This window comes from Haemaphysalis longicornis, unplaced genomic scaffold (genome assembly GCF_048455015.1).
Source record: "Haemaphysalis longicornis isolate Haplotype H1 unplaced genomic scaffold, Haemaphysalis longicornis Haplotype H1 scaffold_9, whole genome shotgun sequence".
Lineage (NCBI taxonomy): Eukaryota > Metazoa > Arthropoda > Arachnida > Ixodida > Ixodidae > Haemaphysalis > Haemaphysalis longicornis.
The window spans coordinates 40,711,543-40,719,079 of record NW_027526460.1 but is presented as its reverse complement, the minus strand read 5'-3'; the positions used below and the strand labels follow the sequence as shown (position 1 = coordinate 40,719,079).

The following is a 7,537-nucleotide window of genomic DNA, read 5'->3' as shown; positions in this document are numbered from 1 at the left end:
CCACTTGAACGCTCAACGCTTCTAAGTGCACGAGCGGCAAGAGTTGTGGGATACGCGGTGGACGGGAAAGCGACCATTCCGCGATAGCCACAACAGACGAACGCCCTGCCGTCGGCACCGCTGCCTCGTCAGCGCCGTCGCCACGGACGAATACAGACTGGTACGTATGTGCCGTACTTTTATTACGGTTAATAATAGTTCAACTTCAGTAGCAGTATCGCTTATGCCAGTTGGCCGGTGTCGTGTATGGAAAGCCGTTCGCGCGAGCTCTCTGCTTCGACCAGAAAGATACGAGCGTCAATGCGCGGTGTTTACGGCATTTTTCCTCCAAGGTCAGAGCGCCTCGAACCCGAAAATTCGTCTGCGCGACGGCGAGATGTCGAGCTCGGCCAGGCGGTTGTTTCGTACGCATTGGCGCACACGCTTGCGTGTTCGTTCGGAACTTCATCGTTCGGAACTTCAACCGTTTACTCCACCGTTCTTTGTCATAAAAAGAATGTGCAGTATGTTTCACGGGCATTTAGCTCGCTATGCAAACTGTAAGCCCTGCCTAACATGCGTTTGCTTTTGCCGGCCTCCGCCAATCGCAGAGCTTAGCCCATGTGACGGCATAGGTTCTGTTGCGGGAAATGAGCTGGTGGGTCGCATGACCATTCCCGTTTTTCCTAATTATGTAGCTTATTTGAGCGAAGTTTGCGTTATAAGTGGTGTCGTTATGGTTCTAACGAGGCAATCTTTCGAATGAACCAAACTTGTGTTTTCTCTTCATGGCTCCTTTAACGCGCGCCGAAATCTAGGACACATGGCAGGGTTGGTTTTTCGCCTTCCACAACAAAAAATAAAAAAAAAAGACAGAAAAAGTGATAATTTGGCATGATTGGCGCATGATCAAAATGAAGAAACTTTTTGAAAACGGGGCGCATGCAAGACGACCACGTCACAAAAACGAGTAGCACAGAAGGCAGACGTACAAGGTATTGTTTTAAACTTATAATAAGCTCTGATGACTTTTCAGGCGAGTGGACCAAGAGAAAAAATTAAATTGTATGCAAAATAAGAAAACGGATCCCCCGAATGAGCAAGCAACAAAGCTCGCTAGCAAGCAGAGGAACGGGGTGGAATTACCGGCATGGCTCGCTCCGATTTCATCCATTCTTCATCAATTCACCGCACGTTTCGGGAGTAGGGATGGCGTTGAGGAAATATTGTTTGCTTTACTGCTGATCGATTGTCATATCGGTGTGTCAAGGGGTTATTTTCTCACTAATCGTCCCAGTTGCTCATAACTTACACTTACTCGTTGCTTACTTCAAACCTAAACAGGCACGTTACTCTTCAATATCAAGGGTTTGACGCAAGCCCGTCATAATAGAAGATATTCGTCATGATGTCGTAACGGATCACGGTCAAAAAGAATAAGAACGCCGACCAAAATCTTTTACAAAACTCAAGGACGTTTCGGCTCACACACGGGAGCCTTTTGTTCGCAGTCATTGCAGCTTCGTTGCGAACAAGAATCCTTTTACCGAGCCTGAACGTGTTTTATTTCAGAAAGTATCCTGGTTGGTGTTCTTATTCTCTTTTATCATGTTAGTATGGGCCGGATTAGCAGTGCTGGGGACCCAGTTCAAAAAAACAAGGCGACCTCTTCCCCAAACCCCCCACCCCCTCTGGCCTTATAAACTCGTCATTCTTCAGACTTAACGCTGACCACCGCATGTCCGAGACTTGGTTTGGCATTACCGCTGTAACGTATCGTTTAGACGCTGCAAAGAAAACGTATACACGCCGCAGAAGCCCAAAAAAACTAATGGCTTGCCCAAAAGAATCTATGGCATGCCTCAGACTGAAGAACTGTGAGCTGGCTTCGGTATGGTGCACATTATCCAAGGAACAGCCATTTCAAAGCATCCATTATTGAAATAGGTAATCTGTTTCAATTACCGTATATTAGCAGGCGACCCAAACTTTTTCGAATAATGGAATCAAACGACGATATCTGTCATTTTTTGCAAGCCCTCGGAAGGGGGGGGGGGGGGGGGGGGGCTAAGCCCGGAGGGCCCGGTCGATTTGAACCCTTTGAACCATGGATAATTCGCCCCAGCGCATAGACTCAAAGAGAACAAGTCTCCTCTCGACGTCGACTGCTCTTGCGGAAAGAGGCGGTTCTTTGCTTAAGGAAAGATCGAGAGGAGCTTGCGCAATGCGTCACAATATGTGTGTACAGCAGCGCAGTACGCCACCGAACGACCGCATGGTTTTCCCGAGGCACGCTTAGTTTGTTCCGAGCCGCTGTGAACGCTGCCTCTCATGTCATGAACGGATCACTGACTGTGACTGCGATGGCGTGGCCTGTTTCTCCAAACCTTCTTCAATATGTCTGGTCCCTCAGAGACCCCCGGGTAAAAGACTGGGGCATCACAACGGACGCGGGGTTTATGTTCCCCCTCTTAATTTCCTACATCTACGTCTCCAAAATCGGCGGACCGCGATGGATGAAGAACAGACCGGCTTTCGAGCTCAAGGGTGTCATCCTTCTTTACAACCTCCTCATGATGGTGGCCAATGCACGGTTCGTGGCGAAGTTCCTGAAGCACTCCTACCTCGGCGGCGGCTACAGCTTCCTCTGCCAAGGCATCGACTACTCAGCGGTGGATGACACCACCATGACCCTGCTGAGTACCGCCTGGTGGTACGCCTTCGTGAGAATCGCAGACTTCCTAGACACCGTGTTTTTCGTGCTGCGCAAGAAGAACTCTCACGTGACCTTCCTACACGTCATGCATCACTTCACGGTAGTTTTAGACTGCTGGATTTGGCTGAACTTCGGCCACGACGGGCAGGTTATCCTTGGCGTCTGCGTTAATGCGTCGGTGCACGTGGTAATGTACGGCTACTATTTTCTGGCCGCTCTGGGTCCGGCGGTTCGCAAGCACCTATGGTGGAAGAGGCACCTGACAACGCTTCAGATCTTCCAGATGGTGTTCGTGGTGGCGCACATGCAGATCCCGTTGTTCTACGACTGCGGATACCCCAGGGCATTCTGCGTCATTGAGATCCTGCAGCTGTGCGGCGGAATATGGCTATTCATCGACTTTTACCTCAAGACGTACAAGATCCGCGATGCTGAAGGCTCCGGCACGAAAACGATAGCGAAGAATGTTAAGGCTGGTTGAGAAGATGACATCGCTTACGGTATTCCTTAAAAAAAAAAGCCGATTTCGATTGTGTCTCTCGTTCTTGGGCGAGACGAACCCACGGGTAGTGTAGTGAAGAACTTCCCAAGAAAGCATTTCAGGCGCTCTTTCTGTATTGCGGTATAGGAAGTACGCGTTGTATCTCGTCGCTTAATGCAATTCTCCGTTTATCCACAATGTGTCACATTCTTAATTCGTCCGAAATATTGGCACATTCGCACGTACAGCAGGTTTTTTCGTAAATAATTGATAGCGTCTACAGATCCGTACTACTAATAATGAACAGAATTTTCGAAAACTATATACATGTAATTGGACATTATAGTTTTCCACATGCTTTTAAAGCTTCGGGCAGCGAAGTTGACATGGACGTGTCACTGGCGGTTGAATTGAACCAGAAGTGAAAGGATTGGGTACCTTCATGATGCGGTCATTGCTGTATCCGGTCGAGTTTACAACTGATTCTTTCGCATGCCTGTTGTAGCACTAAATACTTCGGTCCTAATTTTCAGAAAAGGATTGCGCAGTATAGTTCGATGATTAATACGAAAATTGCCGTTTTCACCGTACCAAACGAAGCCTGCATAATTTAATTTTTAGAAATTATTCTCTAGACTCAGTTCATTGCTCTGGAAAAACCAAAAGCTCCTTCCACTTGCAGTTTCAAATGTATTCCCGTTCCTCTGCTTTGAGAGACCACGAATGTTAGTTTCAGTGTACCAACGTTGTGATTATAGCACCAAGCGCGGGTTCATCTGTCATGACAATCGATTCATTTTTTACCGTGCCTTTACAATTGTTGTTATGACGCCATATGTAAATCGGTACGGAAAATAAAATATACCTTTCATTTTCATACTTATCGAAGGCATTGCTCGAGGAACAACACGGTATATGCTGCTGACCTTGCTGCACGTCATGCATCACTTAATGGTATGATTAGTCGTGATGCCATGATGCTTCAGGAAAACGCGAACTACCCGCGTGGACAAGGGAAGGAAGACGACGACACGAAGCATTATGTTATACCGACTCGTCAAGCAAGCACCCGTGCAAGTTTCCTCGTGACCGTTATCTTTATTAATGATTGCGCTAGTTTGCTCTTCCGGGGCTATTAGCCCACCAGTTCTGCCAACCAACTTCTAGTACGCGCGACTCGTCAGTCAACGATTAGCCTCAATTAACTTAAACCCCGTAGCCCAGAATGGATCTACTGAAACCGTAATGCAAACTGTGTAACTACCTAATTTGTTGAGCTCATAACTGCATGCGTTATTCATACTGAATAAAAAGTTGATCGCAACTTCAGCCTTAGCTAATGCCTTTCTTCCCTTATCTTCCGCATCTTCTCAAGCAACGGTTGGCAGTTGACCAACGTTTCTTCATAACTCTAGCCCCAAACAATTTCTGCAAAAAATTAGCAGTGGCTTAGCTCGGCTATGTCACGATATACGTAGCGTGAGCTAAGGTTCATCTGGTTATTCTTAGCTTTCCTGGTTGTCTAGGATTACCTTCATTATCATGCTTACTGCTACTTCAATGGCACACACACGGTATACGCATTATGTGACACAGACATATTTATCAAGCGGCTCCGGCGCAGCGTCACCAATCGCCACAGAGCTAAGCTGGTTCCACAGGCGTACGCCGGTGTTGCACAGTGACGCACGAGCCATTGGTTCCACACCCGGCCACCCCTCGCATGATCATCAAGTGGACCGGGCCACCACGTGCGGAACGGAGGTCGGCGAAGACGCTGGGCGCGTGGGGTGTGTGAGAGACGCCGGGCAGCGAGCAACGTTCTGTGCGCCGTTTGACATCACTGCTCCTTGCGCATGCGCAGCACGGGTCTCCAGGAGCCACGCGAAACTGCTCAACCTCGGCCAGTGTAGCTCACGCTACTAAAAGAAGCTTTAAAGCTTTATAGCACTCTAGATAACATCAAGACGAAGGAGCAGGAGTGGATGACCAAGGCGAAACAGCCTTGCGGAACAGCGAAACAGCATAGATGGCTTCGCGAAACAGCAGCCCTTTTTGCGATAACGACTTAGTTGCCTTCTGAAAATTATATTCAGCCTTGCGAAAGAAGGCAATTGGGTCGACCACGTTGTAACATTCTATCGCAGCGAACCGTTTGCGACCGCTGCACGTAGGCCAAATGAACTTAAATGATGAGAAAACTTGAGAGAGCAGGAGAGTGATGTCCTGCCGGGCCGGACAGGAAGTGCGATACAAGATGCTATTGGAACCGAATTTATATACAAAAAAGTACATCAGTAGGAAGAATAAGAAACTCGATGAGACGTGACTGCAATGCCAAATTTTCCTTTTACATAATTTTCTTTCTCGATTAGGCTCGTAGCGATTGTTTTCCACGAACCATTCATCAGCACGCATGAGTTGAATTTTTGTCGATGTTTCAAAGGCGCACTGAAGAACGTCATTGGGGGTTACACTCCTATACTTTCGCAACCGTCAAATTGCACCCCATACAAATCTCACGTCTGGTTCCGTACAAAACGCGATGGAGTTTTAAAGTGCACGGGGTTTTTAACACGCAGCTCCTTTTGCGGTGATTTGCCGCAGGCGTGGGGGCCATGGTCTCAACACGGCCACAACGGTATTAGAGAGTTGTAGCGTAGCGGCTACCGGAGGCTCACGCTGTGGCGGCAGGTTACCGGGACCCGACTGCGCAGGCGCACGCGGGGAGGGCGAGGAGGTGTCACCTCAGCGGAGCGAATGCACGGGCATGGCGAAGACCAGCCAGCCGAACTAATCCACTCTACCAGAACGAATTTGATTGATTGATTGTAGGGTTTAACGCGCCGACGCAACGCAGGCGATGAGGCGCGCCGTAGTGGAGGGCTCCGGATTAATTTTGACCACCTGGGCATCTTTAACATGCGCCGAAATCTCGTACCCACGGGCGTTTTTGCTTTTCGCCTCCATCAGAAAAGCGGCCGCCGCGGCCGGGAATCGAACCCGCTACCTCGTGCTCAGCAGCGCAACGCCTTAGCCACTGAGCCACCGCGGCGGGTCAGAACGAATTTGCACCTGCCCAGTCGGGCCCCGCTACCCGCCGCCGTAGCGTTAGCGGACGGTACCCGCTATGTCGGCGACTCTATTGCCGGCGACTTAACTCCACGAAACCACGAACAAAATGCCACGTGCCGAGAAGAGGGCATTTTCCCGGAAAGATTCCGACGGAGATCCGTCAAACAGTAGTTCTTAGTTCTAACTCCACTCCTTCGTCATCAACATCGAAGGCCGGCTAAAGCAAGCAAGGCGAAGAGGCCACTTTGGGTTCTACTTCCCCGAGTGCAGAAGCAACACAACGAAGTAGAAATCTAGTCTGCGTATACGACGCCGGGAAGAAGGGCTGTAAGCCGGCCTCGTTCAATGTTTTCTCGCTGTAGCTCTAGCCTCGAAAGGAAAAACCAAAATGGCAAACTTTGGAATTTTTACCTTCAGTAAGCAGTTGCCGAAAGCGACAAAAAAGATGAAAAATGATGAGCGAAAAAAGCGCAGTGAAGGCCACAAGCTGTGGCTCGATTGTTTTTTTTTTTTTTTTCCTTAGTGCTAACGTGGACTAGACACCACCAAATGATTGCAACAAGCTTTGTCTCGCACTTCAAATGGGTTGGTGCCTAATCTCCCGAGGTCATTCCACATGACATATGACTCTGCCATTGCGCCATCAATTGGAGATGACCAATTATTGCTAACGTGTGAGCTACGAGAGAAATGCCAAGTACGCAGAAATCTGGAGAAATTCAGAGAATGCCCTAGTGATGCGTAGCATCCTTATGGCGTTTGTCTAGAGTGGACGTTCTTTAAAGACAAATATGGCTATCAGTAGCGAAATACGATGGGTTATTTCATTCCTTTTAAGTTTTATTTTGTTTCTTTTTGAAAATGATGTAAATATATACAATTATAGCGATGAAGCGCTTTTACTTCGCTAATGATGTTTTTTTTTTTTCGGGAAAAGCAAGGCGTACTGCTGAGTTGGTCCGCTTGTGCTAATTTGTAGCGTAAGCTACACTGGCGTGGACCTTGAAGGGCCGTGCTGCGCAAGCGCGAGGGGCATTGGATTGGATTGAATAGGATTGAATTGGATTGAATTTGGGTTGGATTGGATTGGGTTGGATCGTATAGGATTGGATTGGATTGGAAATGCAATTCAATTGGACTACGGGTATGTAGAGAATTGGGTCTGCACATTCGTCGGTCTGCGCATTCCAGAAGAGTGACGTCATAGCCACGGCAGTCGCACTGGCTCCGACACGTGCCCAGCTGTGCGCCCCCGTTGCGCAGTAGCTAAGTCTGACGCTGCGCCG

The 7,537-nt window shown here is 48.5% G+C and overlaps 1 pseudogene; it reads left to right on the top strand.

The window, feature by feature from the left end:
• Positions 1-2,235: 2,235 nt before the first annotated feature.
• On the top strand, positions 2,236-4,003 carry LOC144152030 (very long chain fatty acid elongase 4 pseudogene; annotated as a pseudogene).
• Positions 4,004-7,537: the final 3,534 nt, after the last annotated feature.